The 17,896-nt window shown below is 44.9% G+C and overlaps 1 protein-coding gene across 8 annotated transcripts in view; it reads right to left on the reverse strand.

Moving 5' to 3' along the window:
• Nucleotides 1–17,896, reverse strand: part of Tanc1 (tetratricopeptide repeat, ankyrin repeat and coiled-coil containing 1) — a 219,217-nt gene that overhangs the window by 171,684 nt on the left and 29,637 nt on the right. For 7 of the 8 annotated variants that reach the window (XM_057754799.1, XM_057754797.1, XM_057754798.1 and 4 more), the window contains exon 2: nt 16,701–16,810. The gene's annotated coding sequence lies outside the window, so the exon portion shown is untranslated. Of the gene's footprint in view, nt 1–16,700; nt 16,811–17,534; nt 17,553–17,896 lie in introns of those variants that run through there. The other variant, XM_057754793.1, reaches the window with a different exon arrangement.

Raw genomic sequence — 17,896 nt, forward strand, 5'->3', positions numbered from 1 at the left:
GGATCATCAGTTCTCTCTTCCGCCGTGTGGGACCCAGGGATTCATCTTAGGTCACTGGGTTTGGCAGCGAGCACTTTTACCCACTAAGCTACCCTTCCCGTCCTTACCCCACCTACTTTTTGTTTTCTGAGATAGGAGCTCATCATCCAGGTTGCCCATGAACTCACTATGTAGCTGCAGCCAGCCTTACACCCCTGATTCTCCTGTTTCTAACTCCCAGGAGCTGAGATTAAAGGCAGGGGCTACCACAATCAGCTTTAGGAAGATGACTTCTTAAAAAACAAAAGCATGGATAATTTTCTATTGAATGGAAAGGGTACAAAGCCTTGCTTCCACCCCTCCTCTGCCGAGCTCTGAACCCCACTCATGTCTACCGAAAGATGGGCCAAAAGCGCAGTTTCAGAAGAATGTAGTAATTACTACTCCGTTCCTGTGAAAACTGCTTGTTTTCAGTTAGACATTATCTTTACGTTCTCATTTTAAATATTCCCTGCAAGATGATAAGATCACTGGGGGCCTGTGTTAACAAGGAAAGGGCTTGGACCGCTCTTTTTAACGACAGCAAACCCCAAATCCCAAGCACCTTGCAAGGGAACCATGTAAGACTGAAACCCACATCAGCACTCCGCTTGATCTTAGCCAAAAGGCGGAGCAGCAGCCCAGTCAAGCACGAGCAGAGTACTGTGGTTTCAACGTCTTAGATTCAGAGTACAGGAGGAATACACCATACAACAGTTCCAGCATCCCCCCTAGTCCACAATTTCATTTATCCTTTGTCAACCATGATCCAAAAGAATTAAATAGAAAATCCTAATTCACAGGCTTTTATATTTTTTTTTAAAAAAAATTATTTTGAGTCAGTGTTTCTTATTGCCCAGGCTGTCCTCAAATTCATTATGTAAAGAAGGATGACCTTGAACTTCCTGCCTCTGCCTTCCAAGTGCTAGGATTATAGGCAGAAACCATGGTCAGTTAAAACAGGGTTGGAGATTGAACTGAGGGTGTTGTGCAGACAAGGCGAGCATTCTACCCATTGAGCTACGTGGCCACATGCCGTACTGGGTGGTGTGGTAAAACCATCTACTGCCCTTCCAGAATGTAAATAATCTCCATCCAGCATATCCAGGCTACACGCACGGTCTACTATCAGCCTTCTGGTAGATGCCTGCATAATCAGAGCAACTGTCACACTACTAGGATAGCATTACTTGTCTATCTTATTAGTCACTGTTAATCTCTGCTGTGCTTACTGTGTTATTATCGGTACGCATACACAGGGGAAAGCACAGTATACAGGGCTCAGCATTCTCCAGTGCTTCAGACGTCCACCGAGAGTCTCAGATTGTACTAAGAGGTTACACAGGAATAAGCTTCTCTTGAAAACCTGGGAGCCCTGAAGAGAAGGGAGGCTACTACAGTAAAAGGCGAGAAATGATCACGCCATGAGGGCTCCAACTTAGGGCCTTTTTAAAGAGTTGAAGAGGGTACCCCAAGACCCCTGGCCTTTCCATGTTCTAACATCTGAAAATGCAACAACAAGCTGCCATATTACCACACTGCAGGCACTGGAGCGTGGGTTAACTAAGCCTCAGAACTATAAGCAATAAATTCTTAAAATTTATTCTTAAGGCCATGTGGTGGTGGTGGTACACGCCTTTAATCCCAGCACTCAGGAGGCAGGCAGATCTCTGTGAGTTCGAGACCAGCCTGGTCTATAAGAGCTAGTTCCAGGACAGGCAACAAAGCTACAGAGAAATCCTATCTCGAAAAACAAAACAAAAAAATTATTCTTAACAATTAACCAGTCTTCATTATTTTGTATAGTAACATGAATGGATTAGATTATACCCATTTAAAATATCTCAACATGACCAGTGGCTCAGGAGTTGTTGAGTGATAACATATTGCTATACCTGAACAGCGTCTACCTGGCTATATATAGAATGTATGTATTCAAGGGGTTCTGACTGCTAGACAACATCTCAATGACCTTTGACTGATCGCTTAAATCAGTTGAGCCTGAACAGTTTCCTATGAAAAATCAATACATTGAATTATACATGCTCAAATCCTTCCCCTTCCAGAATCGAACATAAATTCACACACTATTAACTGATGGACTCCACAATGGAAGAAATAAGGCATGCAAAACCCTTACCACAGAGGCTGGCGTGCAGTAAGCATGTCACGAAAGCTAGCAGCTGGCATTAAAACAAGGACAGTAAGGCTTGGATGTGTTGCACACTGTATACATTTCAGCTTCTTTGGTGAGGCTTTTTTCTAAGCGGGGGTGGAAACACTTTAAAGCCCTATTTTAATCAGCGCTGTTAAATCAAAGAAGCCCAAAGTGAAACAATAAATTATGAAGCCCGACATGAAAGGATATGGGTCTCTCAAAACGGACTAGCTTTGTTTGGTTTTAAATTAGACTTCCAGTGAACTCTTGGCAGCACTTGGGAAGAAATTAAGACTGCTCTGGAGAACCATCCTTCAACAAACACATTTACTGAAAATCGCTGCATCTAAGTTGCAGCTGAGGGAGCAAAGAGCAGTGGGCTGCGTAGAGTAGCAGGCCTCTCCCTCCAGGGAACAACAGCGGGGCGTGCCAACCGTCATGGGTGCTGGATAAGGAGAAGGTTATCTGAAACTTCCAGAGCAAAAGCCTCAAACTAGTGGGTCCCAGATACGCTGTCTGGCGGCACGCTTTGTTTTGTCTTGGGTTGAATTAGACTGTCTGTGCTTAGCAATTAGGAGGCCAAAGTGGGAAAGAGTTTCTAGCTTCTGGTGAAAATGTGCAAGGGCCAGCAGTACCACCCCTGCACCTCCTCTTAGCAACATCGAGGGTATTTATTTGCACGGCTCCCTTCACCCCCGTACCGGGACATGGGATCAGACAACCAGGGCCGGCTTCCCTAGCTTCCCATGGCCTAGTCTGCTGCACCCAAAGCACAGCGAACTTCTAGCACCATAGACTTTGGAGCTAGAAGCCCCACCTTTCACATACAAGCCGGGTCATTATCTTAAGGACATGGTTCATCCTTCCAACTTCAGTTTCCTGCACGCAAAACTGGGATATTCGTGACTATATCTGTCTCACTGGACTGGGGTGAGGGTAAATGGTTATTACCTGCAAAGCGCTTGGAGCAGAGTCTGACACACAGTAACTCCTCCATCAATATTAGATGCTACTACCTTCTGGCCCCTGGAGGCATGAGGGTTTCAAATTTCTGTCTCAGAACTTTAATATTCCACAGTGAGCTGCCAAATTAGTTTATGATTTAAAAAGAAATGGCCTTTGGTGAAAGTTGTACAGATATAACTTAAAGATAACTAGAGGCTCCAGACACAAAAGGACAAACGCATGACTCCACTCTATAAGGGACCTAGACTCAGCAAATCCATACAGCCGGAAAGCAGATGGAGTTACAGACACGGGGGGGCGGGGGGACGGGGACTGAGCAATGAGGAGTTAGTGTTTAAAGGATACAGAGGTTGTCTTTGAGCTTCTGAGAAAATTCTAGAGATGGGTGATGGTGTTTATAAAAGCAAAAATTTAGTTAATGGTACCAAATAACAAACTTTAGAAATGATGAAAATGAACGTTATTTCTTACATATTTTATCATAATTGTTTTTCGAGACAAGATTTCTCCATGTAGCCCTGGCTGTCATGGAACTCACTCTATAGACCAGGCTGATCTCGAACTCACAGAGATCTGCCTGCCCCTGCCTCCAGAGTGCTGGGATTAAAGGAGCATGCTACCACCCCAGCTTGGTTTGCTTGTTGTTTTTCTTTTTCTTTTTCTGCATTTTTAAGACAGGGTTTCTCTGTGGTTTTGGAGCCTGTCCTGGAACTAGCTCTTGTAGATCCGCTTGCCTCTGCCTCCCAAGTGCTGGGATTAAAGGCGTGCGCCACTACCGCCCGGCTCTTTTTTTTTCTTTTTTGAGGCGGGTCTTACTATGTAGCCTTGGCTGGCCTGGGAGTCACTGTGTAGACTAGGTTGGCCTTCGACTAAGAGATTTTCCTGCCTCTGCCTCTTGACTGCTAGGATTAAAGACGAGTGCCACCATATCGCATAATTTAAATAAAAAAAAATTATCCCAGCCTACATAATTTGATCTGCGGCAATTCGCTGAAATTAAGGTATTTCCGATTCCTAAGACACTTGAGTGAACTATAAATTTATGTTCTCAAAAACCACACACCACATATCCCATAATATGTTCGGGGGGGGCGCGGATTAAGTACTTTAGCAGCTGTTTCACAACAAAAGCCTTTCCTTTGGATTAGGGGTTGTCATGGGGAAATGTCTGCAGCAAACACAGGATAAGGCAAGGCCAGCTTTTAGCTTCCGTCTCAGCAGCGGGGCTGCCTGCTCCTTCACCATCAGGTGTCAGGGATTCCCCATTCTACGTCCTCTCAACAAACACACAAAATGGCCTCCAGCCAGGTACCACATGAGTAAACCAGACACACGGTTTTGGTCCAGGCCTGTTCTATAATAATATTCCAAAGGCACATATACACTAAAAGGCAACTATAAACAAATACAAGGAGAGTCCCAAATCACCTAAATGGGTATTCTGGGGTTACAAAAGGTCTTAGTTAGGGTTTCCATTGCTGCGACAAAATACCAGGACCAAGTTGGGGAGGAAAGGGTTTATTTGGCATAAACTTAGTCAGGGCAGGAACTCAAACAGGGCAAAATCCTAGTTGATGAAGAGGCCATGGAAGGGTTCTGCTTACTGGCTTGCTCAGCCCACTGTATAGAACCCAGGACCAACAGCCCAGGGATGGCACCACCCACCACGGGCTGGGCCCTCCCCCACTGTTCACTAATTGAGAAAATGCACAGCTGGATCTCATCAAGGCATTTCCTCGACTGAGGCTCCTTCCTCTCTGATCAATCTAGCTTGTATGAAGTTGACACACAAAACCAGCCAGTGCACAGGGGTATACTACCATGCTCAGATTGCCAAGGTCTTTGCATGCTACCATTTTCTAAGGTGTCTATTTAAAAAAAAAAAAAAAAAAAAAAAAAAACTTAAAATTACTTTGAAAACTAGAGTTTACTAGTACACATAAACCAGTTATATCTCGTATACGTGGTATATATCTTTTTTTTGGACAGGATCTCACTATGTAGTCTTGGCTGGCCTGAAACTGGCTAGGTAGAGTAGGCTGGTCTTAAACTGACAGGGACTACATGCCTGTCTCCCAATGCTGATGTGACTTGCCACAATACATGGCTCAAAACATTCATTTGGTTTTGTTTTTTTGTTTTTGTTTGTTTTTTAGTTTTTCAAGTTACTGTTTCTCTGGCTGTCTTGTAGTCTGTAGACTAAGCTGACCTTGAACTCAAGAGATCTACCTGCTTCTGCTTCCTGAGTGCTGGCATTAAAGGGGGGGGGGGGGGGGGTCCCACCATGCCTGGTGTGAAACATTTATTTCTTAACATTGACAAAGAATCATTGCCCATGATTTTATAATCTTAAATCAGGCTGACTCCAAGGAAAAGTTTCTCTGCCCACAGGAATTTCTTAAATAAATTAGTGTCTTTGGGGTATAAACAATCTTTTAAATACTAGTAAAATTCAAATGCTATGGTCACATCATTCTCCTAAATATAGCACAGTGAATGCCGTTCAATCTTGGAGAGAGTCCCGGGCACCCCCATTCCATGGCTGCCTTATTTGAAGGCACTGAGATCCCAGGGGGCTATATATGCTATAGAAAAATAATCCCGAAACAGTAATCACTTTCCCCTGTGAATGAGAGAACACGAATAAATAAGATTTAAAAGTCGCAAACAAAACAGAAGGATAATGATCACAGACAAAGTGCCCAAATCATCCTCTAGAACCGATGTGTGCATCAAACAAAAAACATTTTTTATACTCTACCGCAAAAAAAAAAGGAAAAAGGCAAATGGTTAAAAATTGATTGAAATACAGCCTCAAGCAAAATTAGTGCCACCTAAGACTTGACATCTGTCTACAAGTCAGCATGGAAGAAAATAAAGAAAGGCCTTCTTGCCCAAGCTGCAAATAGTATCAAATGTTTACTCAAAAATAGGGAGAAGCACGGGACAGATCGAAGGAGAGAGCCCGAGCCCTCCCACTAGGACCAAAGGTCCTTCCTACCATGAAAGCCGAGTTCTAAGACACAGCACCTCAAAACAGGAACTTATTCGAGAGAACTGATATAGAGGTGATCAAGGAGGACATTAGAGTGGGTTCTAATCCCACGTGACTGGTATCGTCATAAGAGTGGGAATTTGGATATAGGTATAGAGAGCAAGGAAGCAATGTGGACACCTAGAAACCAGAGGCTTGGAATGGATCCTTCTCTTTGGTTGTTTGGTTGGTTGGTTTTCAAGACAGGGTTTCTCTGTATAACCGCCTAGCTGTCCTGGAACTAGCTCTGTAGACCAGGCTGGCCTCAAACTCACAGAAATCCTCCTGCCTCTGGGATTAAAGACTGGATCCTTCCTTTCCTGCAGTCCTCAGGGAGAAACAGCCCTGCCCACACCTTGATCTTGGAGCTCCGCCTCCCACAACTAAGACAGTAACTTTCTATGGTGAGGATACACAGTTTGTGGCACTTAGCTGTAGCTGCATGCTTGTAGGCTCTGGGTTTTAGCTCCAGCTGGCAAGAGTATCTGACTGCATTAATACAGAGTCCAGACAGCCCAGTCCTCAGTGCCTCCCCTATCACAGGAAAGTTAAGACAGTATGCACAAGGGATGCCAGATCCATCAACACACTCAGCGTGGTTGTAGGCACAGTTTCAGTAGTGGTGGGGCCACAGGAGGAATCTCAAACTCTCTGCCCTCAGCAGCATGGGCAACAAACGGGGCTTGGCAATTCACCACACTGCTACAAAACATGACAAATTCTGGGTTAAAACAAAAGTACCAAATACTGTGGTGCAACAACAACAACAACTAAACTCACTTTTAGGACAGGATTTTCCCAGATCAATGGCAAGTTTGTGGAGTTCAGACCCATTGGGATGGGTTATCCTGTCTCTCCCTCTCAGGAGACCCATTTTACTGCACGAAGATGATGTAATGCCTTTGTTCACCAAACAACATAGTACGACTTCAATATGTCAGCCTGTTTCCTCTCCCTAAATACATAATTGATTTTCATCATTTTTATGCTCCAATTACCACCCCAAAGCAGACTGGGACAAGTTCATGTTTCAACTGCGTCTTCCTTTAAAGATCAGAACAAATAATACATCATTTCCAGTTCTTCTTTGCTCATGACCTTCTCCGGTTTCTGTTACTCACTCACATAACCCTCATGTGTGGACTGTGGCTACAGCATGCATGCAACCTGGCTACAGAGGAACCATCAACAATAGAAGAATTGGTTTTTTTATTTAAACACTGTCAGAGTAAAATAGCCACTGACATTCCTCAAGAAACAGAATTAGGACCAATGTCAAATAAAAATTAAAAGTTTAAACTTGCCTTCAAAAAAAAAAAAAACTAGAGCTATATATTTGGGTCATTTTATTTTTAACCACAGTCTCCTAAATGACCTGAATATCCCAACATTCATTCTAAATGACAAGTTTTGTAATCCTTATGAATAATTTAGTCGGGCAAACTTGCTTTAACTTGCTGTTGAATAAAAACGTTGCTTCAAAAATTGAGAAACCAGTTGTCCATAATATATTTCAGTCTGGATATTTTCCAATCATACTAGGAAAAAAAAAATGAAGGAAGGAGGTACTTGAAAACTGGGTCCGACATGGTGGAGACATCAACGACCATGACATCGGGAAATATTTAAAGTCCTCAAAGCATGTGTCTGCATGCAGGTACAGAGACACATTGTTAGCAGCACAACCACAGACGATGACTTTCTCCCCGTGTCTGAGATCAAACCTAGGGCCTCACACATGCTAGACAAGCATGACACCAACAGCTGCATCCTCAGTGCCGGGACTTTCCAAAAATACTAAGATACATCAGAATATCTACTTTGACTTATACTAAATAGAAACCAAAGCAGCATCAGCCTAGACAGTAGCTATAAGGTTTTATGTTGTTTTAATCCATCTTCGCTTTTACCAAAGCTTGTTATCTCTGGAATAAGATAACAGTTAACCAGAATGCTGCTGGCTTTGGGAAACAGAAGAGGATTTGTTACTGGGAACTGAGTGAGTCTGGTTCCTGTTTCTTTCATAGAGAGAGCGCCCCACTAGCTCACCATCTGGGTCTCTTTCTGGGGCCCCCACTTCGAGAAGCCGCAGTAACTTACTAATTCATGAAGCGTGGGAACAAGCACTGAGAGGTGGGAGGAAGCCTGTCCCTCCCTGGCTGCCAAGCTCTCTTCTAAAGCACACACTGGATGTCCTGGTACAGCTTGTGGTTATGGGAGAAGGGCCTCCACAGGGAGGTACACTGATGGTCCGACATGGCCAGTGAGCACTCAGGCAAATCTGCCTAGAGTGGAATTCACCTGGCTGGGGAAGCCCACTGCTAGCATGCACAGAACTTATATGTATCCTCCAAATGTTGCATTGGAAACCCAATCCCAAAATCCTTATGCTGCTAATGAATGCCATTTGGAGGAGGAGATTCTGGAAACCAAATTAGGATTAGGTGAGGTTATCATGGTGGAGACTTTATGACCACATTTGAGAGATCTTTATAAAAAGAAGAGAGATTCAAACTGGCAGGCCTGCATGAGATACTCTTTGCTACGTTTTTAAAAAAGATGTTTTAAAATTTTATTCTGATTTACATGTATGTATGTACGTACACGAGCCTGCTTTTTATGTGCACCATATGTGTGCATGGCCTGCAGAGGCCAGAAGAGAGCATTAGAACTCCTGGAAGTGAGTTCTAGGTTGTTATGAGCTGCCTACTGTGGGTGCTGGGAACCAAACCCAGGTTCTCTGCAAGAACAGGAAGGGCCACACCCCAGCCCCAGCTGTCGCTGTATTCTATTGCTGCAAAGGGCCCCTGGCCAGATGCCAGGCAGATGCTTAAAGCCACGCTCCTGACTGAACCATGAGCCAAATGAACTTAGCTGTCCAGTCTTGAGTATTTTGTTATTGTAAGAGAACCAACCAATGCAACACAATTAAAATAATAATAATTAAACTAAAAGGCAGTCTTCATCATCATATTTCTACCCATTTAAAAATTTTAAAAGTACAATGTGAATTCCGTATGCCTCCCAACACCCCCCAACCCCGTCCTTTCTCTCAGAACTGGTTCAGAACTTCAAGAGGGAAAACTAGAGAGGCATTCATTGGTCCTATATCACTTACTCACTCACACACAAACACACACACACACCAAAGCGAGTATAAAATAGAATTCAAGATCTTGAAATCTTCAGAAATTTGACTTCAGTCTGGGAATGTATCTCAGCTATAGGATGCTTGCCCAGCATGAGAAGGACTCAGGTATCACCACCAACACCGCAAACATAAATAAAAACAAATGGCTTTACATTTATTTTACTTCTAAAGCTATCTGTGAGAAAACAGGTGTTGTAATATGAGCGGCGGGGCTGCTTCCCACGGCCACCCGGCTAGCTTTACCCGAAATAATTACACGGAAACTGTATTCTTTTAATCACTGCCTGGCCCATTAGTTCCAGCCTCTTATTGGCTAGATCTTACATATTGATCTAACCCATTTCTAATATTCTGTGTAGTACCACGAGCTGGCTTACCAGGAAAGATCTTAACCTGCGTCTGTCTGGAGTGGGAGAATCATGGCGACTCCTGACTCGGCTTCTTTCTCCCAGCATTCTGTTCTGTTTACTCCGCCTACCTAAGGGCTGGCCTATAAATGGGCCAAGGCAGTTTCTTTATTAAATGAAAGTAACTCCTCCATCAAACAGGAAAAAACTAAACAGAATAATTTAGTCCCTAAAACACTGACTTTTAAATCGATACTGACAAGGAATCACTGGTACCCTCATTATGACCATTACGAACATGTATCAATGTGTCCCACTCAGCCACTTACTAGTGAACTTGTCTGTACTTCTAAAATGGGAACAGGGTTATCCCTACCTCACTGGTATCACAGAGAGCCAGGGACACACAGATCTGCAGAACTGCCACACATAAAGCAGCTGGAACACACAGAGGGGGCTGCAGTAAAGCAGCCAGGGCTCACTCCTCTACCATCCTCATCCATTCAGAATGGACACAGCCATTCAGAACCAGCAGGGGGTTGTGAGATTAACCCAGTAAGCATTTCTTCCATTGCGGGTGAAAGAACCGAGATCTAGTATGAACAAGCGACCAGCCAGACATCGCTCACAGATCTCTTTTGACGCTTTTCATTACTACAAGCACACAAATCTTAATGCCGTCCCCTTCCTTGAAATAGGATTTGGCAGATTATAATCTGTAAATTGAAGTTCTTCTTTCCTGTGCAGACAATGGTGAGGCCCGGCCTCTGCTGGGCTCTCAGGGCCTCCCCTTTCAAAGGATGAGGCTGCATGCTGGCACTGCCCCACTGGGAAATCAACATAAACTGTCCCCTACTCAACCTTTCAGTCAGGCCTCCTCACTCAAGGACACCCAGCAATCCCAAATCCTAATTTTATCAGTTTCTACCTCTGTCACCTCTATGATTTCTCAACCACATGGTCTCATCCATCTAAGCCACCAACACACCAACGACTTAATTAGAGCTGGCTAGCTTTCTTATTCAGAATTAAGGATAGGAACAAGAAGAGCCTCTGGATGCTGTAGGGCATCATTTAAGATTTCTCCAGGAAGTTTCTGAAGGGATGGAAGGTGTCTACTTACAAATACCTCTGGATATCTGTACCCCCCTATTTCCTGAAGATGCTCTTTTCTCAATTGCTGTGAAATACTGCTTAACTACTTTATTTACGGATAGTTTGTACACCCCACGGCTACCGAAACGCTGTCAGATTCCACCTCTTTTTCAGATCTGATTTCTCTGTTCTAAATACTTTCAAATGAAGGTAGAGCTTCGGGCAATCTGTCATTTATCATCCCTGCCTGCTTTTATCCCTTTAAGAACACTCGGGATTCCCAATCTGCCTGAAATCACCAACCTTATTGCAACTTACACCCAGTCCCTAACAGCACACTACAGGTAATCAGCAAACATGAATCACGCCACACGCTGACCACACACATGTTGGTCTGAGGTGGGTTCTGAGGTTTCAGGGCTGACTTCCTTGAGTCAGAGAACGCTTTCCCCTCTGTGTCTCTAGTTACGCCATCTTTTGAACTCCAGAAACTAGCAATGTTTCAGGTATGGTAGTTTGAATAAGAATGTCCCCATAAGCTCAAATGTTTGAATGCTTGGTCCCCAGGTGGTGGCACTGTTTGGATAAACTTAGGAGGTGTGGCCTTTCTGGCCAAAAAAATGCATTCCTGGGGTGCAGGCTTTGAGGGTTTTGGTTTTTTGTTTTGGTTTAGTTTGGTCTGGTTTCTGATTGTTTGTTTTGAGACAGGGTTTCACTGGGTAACAATCCTGGCATTAAGCTCCATTCTCAGTGTGTTCTTTCTGCTTTCTGATTGCAGTTCAAGATGTGAGTCCTCAGTTTCCTTGGTCCTGCCACCATGCGTTTGTTTTGTCCTGGTGGACTCTAAACGTCTAGAACTGGAAGCCCAAATAAATCCTTCCTTCTATAAGTTGTCTTGGTCATTGTACTTTATCACAGTGGTAGAAAAGGAACTAAGGAATACAATCTCAAAAATGTTTGCTTTAGAATACTAGGACTAGCTGCCCAGCAAATATTCCACAAGAATTAAGTAAGCACCCCTGCAGCCTACCTCCCCAGTTCACAGCTCTGTCCACTCCAAACTCATCAGGCCTGAGTCCAGTACTTCCATCTTATCTCCATTTCCCGATGGTTGGCTTGGTTTCCTTACCACTCCCTTCAAACCTATTCTTTTCAAAGACTTGACAGACTTCCCATAAGTTCTGCGTGCCTGTGTATGAACTACATACACTCTGCGGTCCAGTCTCCAGCATGACCAACTCTGAGAAAGGGTTCTGTCTGCTCTAACGGGATAGCTTTAATCTTGGGGAGTTTGGTTCATGATACCTCAGCAACGTTCTTAGACAGATGGTGAGGGAGTTGTACCCCTAGCTTTCTGGTTTACTCTCCACCCAGCCTACTCTCAATCTGCTTGACAGTGTAGCTCTCTGTCAACTTCTCATCCACACACCACTCCAGAAACTGGCAAACCCTCCCTCAGGAAGTACTGAGTCTGTCATTCTCAACCAGATGTCTCCAGAGAGAGACCGGGTACGAGGTGATCTCCAGGGGTACCTAAAGGAAACAGTATAACTTCTAATTGGGTTGACTTGCCTCATTTTTTGTTTACATCTATCATTCTATTTATATATTATCTTAAATACAAACCACTTGTCACTAAGCAAATCAACATATGGCTATAACATATATCTATATAAATGCTACAGGTATGAGGAAGGATTTTACTCATTTTGAGAACATTTCAAGACTACCAGCCTAACTAGTCACCATGAAATACCAAGTGACACAGCTATACAGAAAGCTGATGCAGGAGAAATTACTTGAACCCAGGAGTTGGAAGTTACCATGCGCAAACAAAATAGCAAGATCTTGATTCTTTAAAAATAAAATAAAGCTGGGCAGTGATGGAACACCTTGAATCCCAGCACTTAGGAGGCTGAGGCGGGAGGATCTCTGAGTTTGAGGCTTGGACTATTGAGTGAGTTCCACAATAGCCAGGGCTACACAGAGAAACACTGTCTTGAAAAGAAAAAACAAAAACAAAACAATAATAACAACAACAATAATAATAATAAAACAAATGCTACAGGACAAACAGTAACACTTTGTCCCTAAATTTACTTGGTGACTATCTCAGCTACTTTTCTGTGGCTCAGATAAAACACCATGACCAACAGCAACTTACAGAAGTTAGTTTACTCTGGCTTACGGTTTCAGAGGACTAAGGAGAGGCATGGCAGCAAGCCGCAGGCATGGCGACCAGAGCATAAAGTGAAGAGATGGCATCTTTAACCCCAGACATGAGGTAAAAAGAGGGGGAAATGGAGTGAGGACCACCCCCAGTGACATCCCCCTCCAGGAAGGCTGCACCACCTCCCCAAACAGTGCTACCAACAACTAGCACTGTTCCAATTCCTGCACCTCTGAGGAACATTTCTTATTCAAATTACCATAGTACTCTATAGACAATTCCAAGTAAACCAATGTATTACAGGTGGGGAATCATAAGATGTTTTGTATGCATACAGTTTAGATAGTAACATAACATTCTTATTCCTAAAATCGTATTTCACTCCTGGCTTTCCTACTATATAGTTAAAATTACTTTTATTCAGGTCTGCTCTTAGAGACATCTACACACACACACACACACACACACACACACACACACACGGGTTGGCTAGAGAAATGGCTCAGCAGTGAGGAGCAGTTATTGCTCTTACACAGGACCCAGGCTCGGTTCTCAGCACCCGCAGAGGCTAACAACCATCTGTTAACCCTAGGTCTAGGGGATCCAATGCCCCTCTGACCTCCAAGGGTTGCTGCATGCATGTGGTGCACATATATATACACTCAGGGAAACACACAGTGAAACAGCTCTTAAAAATAAGTGACATCAAGGACAAACTGTGAAATTTCTAAAATACGACTTGTTCTAAGTTGTTTCTCATTTAATGCTTTTTGACACTTAAAATACAGAAAACTGTATTCATTTATTCTATAAAAGATTAGAACTTTTAGTACCTGAGAAAAACTACACTTTAAAGATTTACTTATTTTACAGGTATGTGTGCTCTCCTGTGTGTAGCATGTGCATGCAGGTAAAGCTGGGAGGCTGGGGAGACAGCACTTCCCCTCTAGAACTGTGACAAGCAGTTATGAACTGCCTGACATAGGTACTGGGACCCAAATGCACATTCTCTCTGCAAGACCAGCAAGTGTTCTTAACCACTGAGATGTCTCTCCAACCCCAGAAAAAAACTTCTATCGAACTTTTAGACTTTATAAACCTCAGAACTCTTCTATGCTCAACACTGATCATTTTAGAATCTTTTCCTTTCTTAAATATATTTTTATTATTTTTTTTAATTATGTGTGTATGTGGTGTGGGGAGGGTATTTGCACATGAGTGCAGGACCCTGAAGAGTCCAGAAAATAGTGTCAGGTCCCCAGTAGCTAGAACTATAGGCAGGTGTCTAAGCCGCATGTAGACACTGGGAACCTAAGACAGGTCTTTAAGGTCAGCAGGGGCTCTGAACCTCAGAGCCATTTCTCCAGCCCCCAACTGTGCTTAGTGAAGAGGTTCTGAAGCAAGTCATTATCTACTGGTACTTTTGATCAATTCTCAAGGCATCCAGTTACTAACCCTGTGGCTTTGAACAGGTCAGGCAATGGTACTTCCCTGTGCCATGTAATTCATCTATATTAAATTCATTCTTCGTGCCAGGAGTGTTCCTGGCCGAGAGATACAGGGGTGAAAATAAACAAACAAACAAACAAACCTCCTGCAAAAGCTCATTTAGTAATTCTAAGGCGGCACAGAAGATTAAGTTATTATAACATTAGTCCCCCCCCACACACACACAGGGGCTGGAATCAAACCCAGAGCCTCACCCATGCAAGGTAAGTATTTTACCACCGAGTTATAACCCTACTCCCCAAATTAGTCATAATTATTTTACTGAAGAACTACTTGAGCAACTGTTACTTTAGTCCTATTTTAAAGGCACGTTTCCCCTGGCCTCTAAATGTGCCTTAGCTGGCAAAAAGGAAGAGCATTTCTGCTGAAAGCAGGATTCAGGTGAGCCCAGATACCCTCTACCTCTCCTTGCAAAAAGCCCCACGGATTCTGCCAGCCGCTGGGGGTAAACCATCGCAGTCGGAAACAAGGCCTGGTAAATGACTTTTTGATGGACAGCATCCCACAGAGCTCTGTCTGGATCCTCAAAGCCCTTTCCAGTGATGCTGATGAAGGTCTGTTTACACCTGACTGTACTGTGGAGACTCTGACAGCTGCAAAATTCAACTGCAGTGCAACTTAATCCCTCACAATGCTGCCGCCGCCGCTGCTCATTTCCAGGCTGCCCTTGCAGAACCTGCCATGCACCAGCTTTTTATTTATTCTAAATGATTACATAATCACAGACCTCGTTTGCTACGGTCACCATCCTTTCGCAGGAAAGCGCTTCCCAGACAGCCCACCTCTTAGCACAGAATTTAAAAGCCACCAACCAGGAGGATAAATGACTCCTGCTGAGTCCAAAGAAAACACATGAAGGAAAATGATAACAGCGACTCTCAGGGGAGAATTTCCCTCATAAACACCTCACTCAGTCCAAGGGCCTGAGACATCCTTGCACCTATACCACGGGGATCCCAAACAGCATGGGCCGCCACTGAAAACTGGACATGCCTTAGGCATTTTAGGTTACAGTCCCACGAATGTTCTTAAGGAGCTGGTCCCATCCGATTCCTAATACATTCACTTCATACTATTCTGCCAAAAACAAAGAGTGAGCAGAGGGCTCAGTTTGTCAACTGTCTGCAAAATGAGGTTGGCCATGATCTGACCTCCCATGTGGGCTTTGCTACTGGCTTCCTTCCCCTCCTTGTATCCAAGCATCTCCATTCAGTATCAGATTCCTGACTGGAGACTCAGTGGGTCCCCAGCTGCCCCCAGAGAAAGGGACAGGAAGGAGACACACCCGGGAGGAGCATGAGAAAAGTGGGGCGGGCTAAGCTGCTTTTCAGCGCTGCCCTCAGATCCATCCCATCCAACTATGGGTCTCAGCCTGGGAAGAAGCTGCTAGCAAGTGGGTATCTGTAGGTAGCACAGATGGCCACACACACTGATGACAATCTGGAGTCCCCTCCCGTACCCTCTGACAGTTCTAGCACTGCTATACCCAGCCCCAGTATTGGAGGCCAGGCTCTCCCATCACACCGTGATCCGTGAGGTCTCATGACTAGGCCTCCTCCCACCTTCCTCCTCTCATCAAGCATTCTTCTTACTTCTATTAACTCCCACTCCTCACACAGTTTCCAGAACCTTCTTTCTGCTTTCCAGGCCCCTGAGTAGAGGCAGGAGGAGCGGACAGCAAGCACCAGCTTTCCCACTTTCTAAAAGCACGACCCTGGGCAAGATGTCTGATCCGTTTAAACTTGGGACCCTACTTTGTGCCGCAGAGCTGACATCATCCCTCCAAATAGGGACAAAATAACAACAGTGCATAAAGCACTTAGCAAAACCCCCAGCACTCATTCACACATCCGCTAAGCACCCACTTTGCAAAGGAGAAGGTTTCGTAGCTGGCGGCGGCTATTGTTCCCTCCCTCTGCTATCTTACTCTTTAGGATGGCGGTAAGAACAGAAACATTTTACCGTGTGCAAGGCTACAGTAAGTTCGAAGGCACGAATGCACACTCACGTGGTTCTTAGTCACCACGGGCAGCAACGTCTGAAGAGAACTCTTCCCCCTGCCGCTAGAACTCTGTTCTCTGCACGTGAACTCGCCTGCTCAGCTAAGGAAACAACAGCTCAAACACAGTTCTGGACAAAGGGAACTACTCCAGCCCGTTTCTCCTCTCGTCACTTATGAAAACGGCTCCTTCCTTGGTGCCCCCCATGCATGGTCATACCACCCTCCACCCCAATTCTCAGCGGACACCTACCTACTTCTGGAAACTTCTCGTTCACGGAGGGAATGCGGTACGGTGGTCCTTAGGTCACAGTTCTCTTTCCTGTCCTTTTCCTGTATGTTTGTGTCCGACAGTCAGCTCTCCTAAGGGGAAAAGAGCACAGGGATTAGAACCCCAACTCCATTTTTTTACTCACCATGTGACCTGAAGTAATTTCTTCCCCTCTTTGGGCCTCAATGCTACCTCTATAGACGAGAATGTCGTTCACAGTGCTCTTGTCCTTAGAGTTGTGTCCAGCACATGAAGTGATAGCAACTATCATTCATCACATCCACCTCCAGTCCCCAAACCTAGGCTTTACCAGGAATACTTCATAGTGGCCAGCGTCACGCCATGCTTGTGTTCCAGTCCTTCAGCCAGCACAGAATCCCTCTCCCAAGATCCTGACCCTTTGGTGGCCCTTGAGTGCCTCCTGTCCGTCACACCCGGCCTCCCAGAGTTCATCACTAACCATCCACCTCTGCCTTAGCCATCACTCTGATTCTGTGGCACAAGGCGGGCCTCACAGTAAGCCTCAGCTTCTCAACTACATCCCAAGTCAAAAGGCCCTCTCTCAGAGTTCCTGCTGTAGCTCAGAGTGCCAGAGCCCTGGAATTCTCAGACCCAAAAAGGTCCTCAAGACTAAAAAAAGGCCCCTTCAGTGGCCCCTCGACAACTGCTTCACACTTTGATCATTCCGTCCCTCGTCACTCAGCAACCAAGCAGGCAGGCTTGATATGCTATCCCCCACCTCCCTGGCACTCTGTTCCTCACCAGGACTCAGCCACAGGCACCTTCCCCAGCCCTCCACTCTTCTTCCAAACCAACCTTTCCTGGGTCCCCTTTTCTGAGTCTCACCCACTGCACACTCTGTCCTATCCCCATACAGACAAGTGCACCAGCCACTTACAACCCATGCCTGCCTGGGCTCCCTCTGGGCCCACTCAGCTCCCTGTGGGTGTCTCCCTCTGCCAAAGCCCCAACCCTCACCTAGACACCATACAAAAACCACCTCCTCAAAGAAGCCTGGCCTGACTCCTGCTGCATCTAACCATCTGTACTTCTCCGAGAACACTTCACTATTCCTCCTGATGGTGTCTCTCTAACAGGGCACACTGTACCTGGAACAGTGTGCCAATAACCATCAGATAAACAAACCAAGGAGTACTGCAGACCCTGCTTCTGCTCCG

Source organism: Chionomys nivalis, chromosome 22, assembly GCF_950005125.1.
Source record: "Chionomys nivalis chromosome 22, mChiNiv1.1, whole genome shotgun sequence".
NCBI classification, from domain to species: Eukaryota; Metazoa; Chordata; class Mammalia; order Rodentia; family Cricetidae; genus Chionomys; species Chionomys nivalis.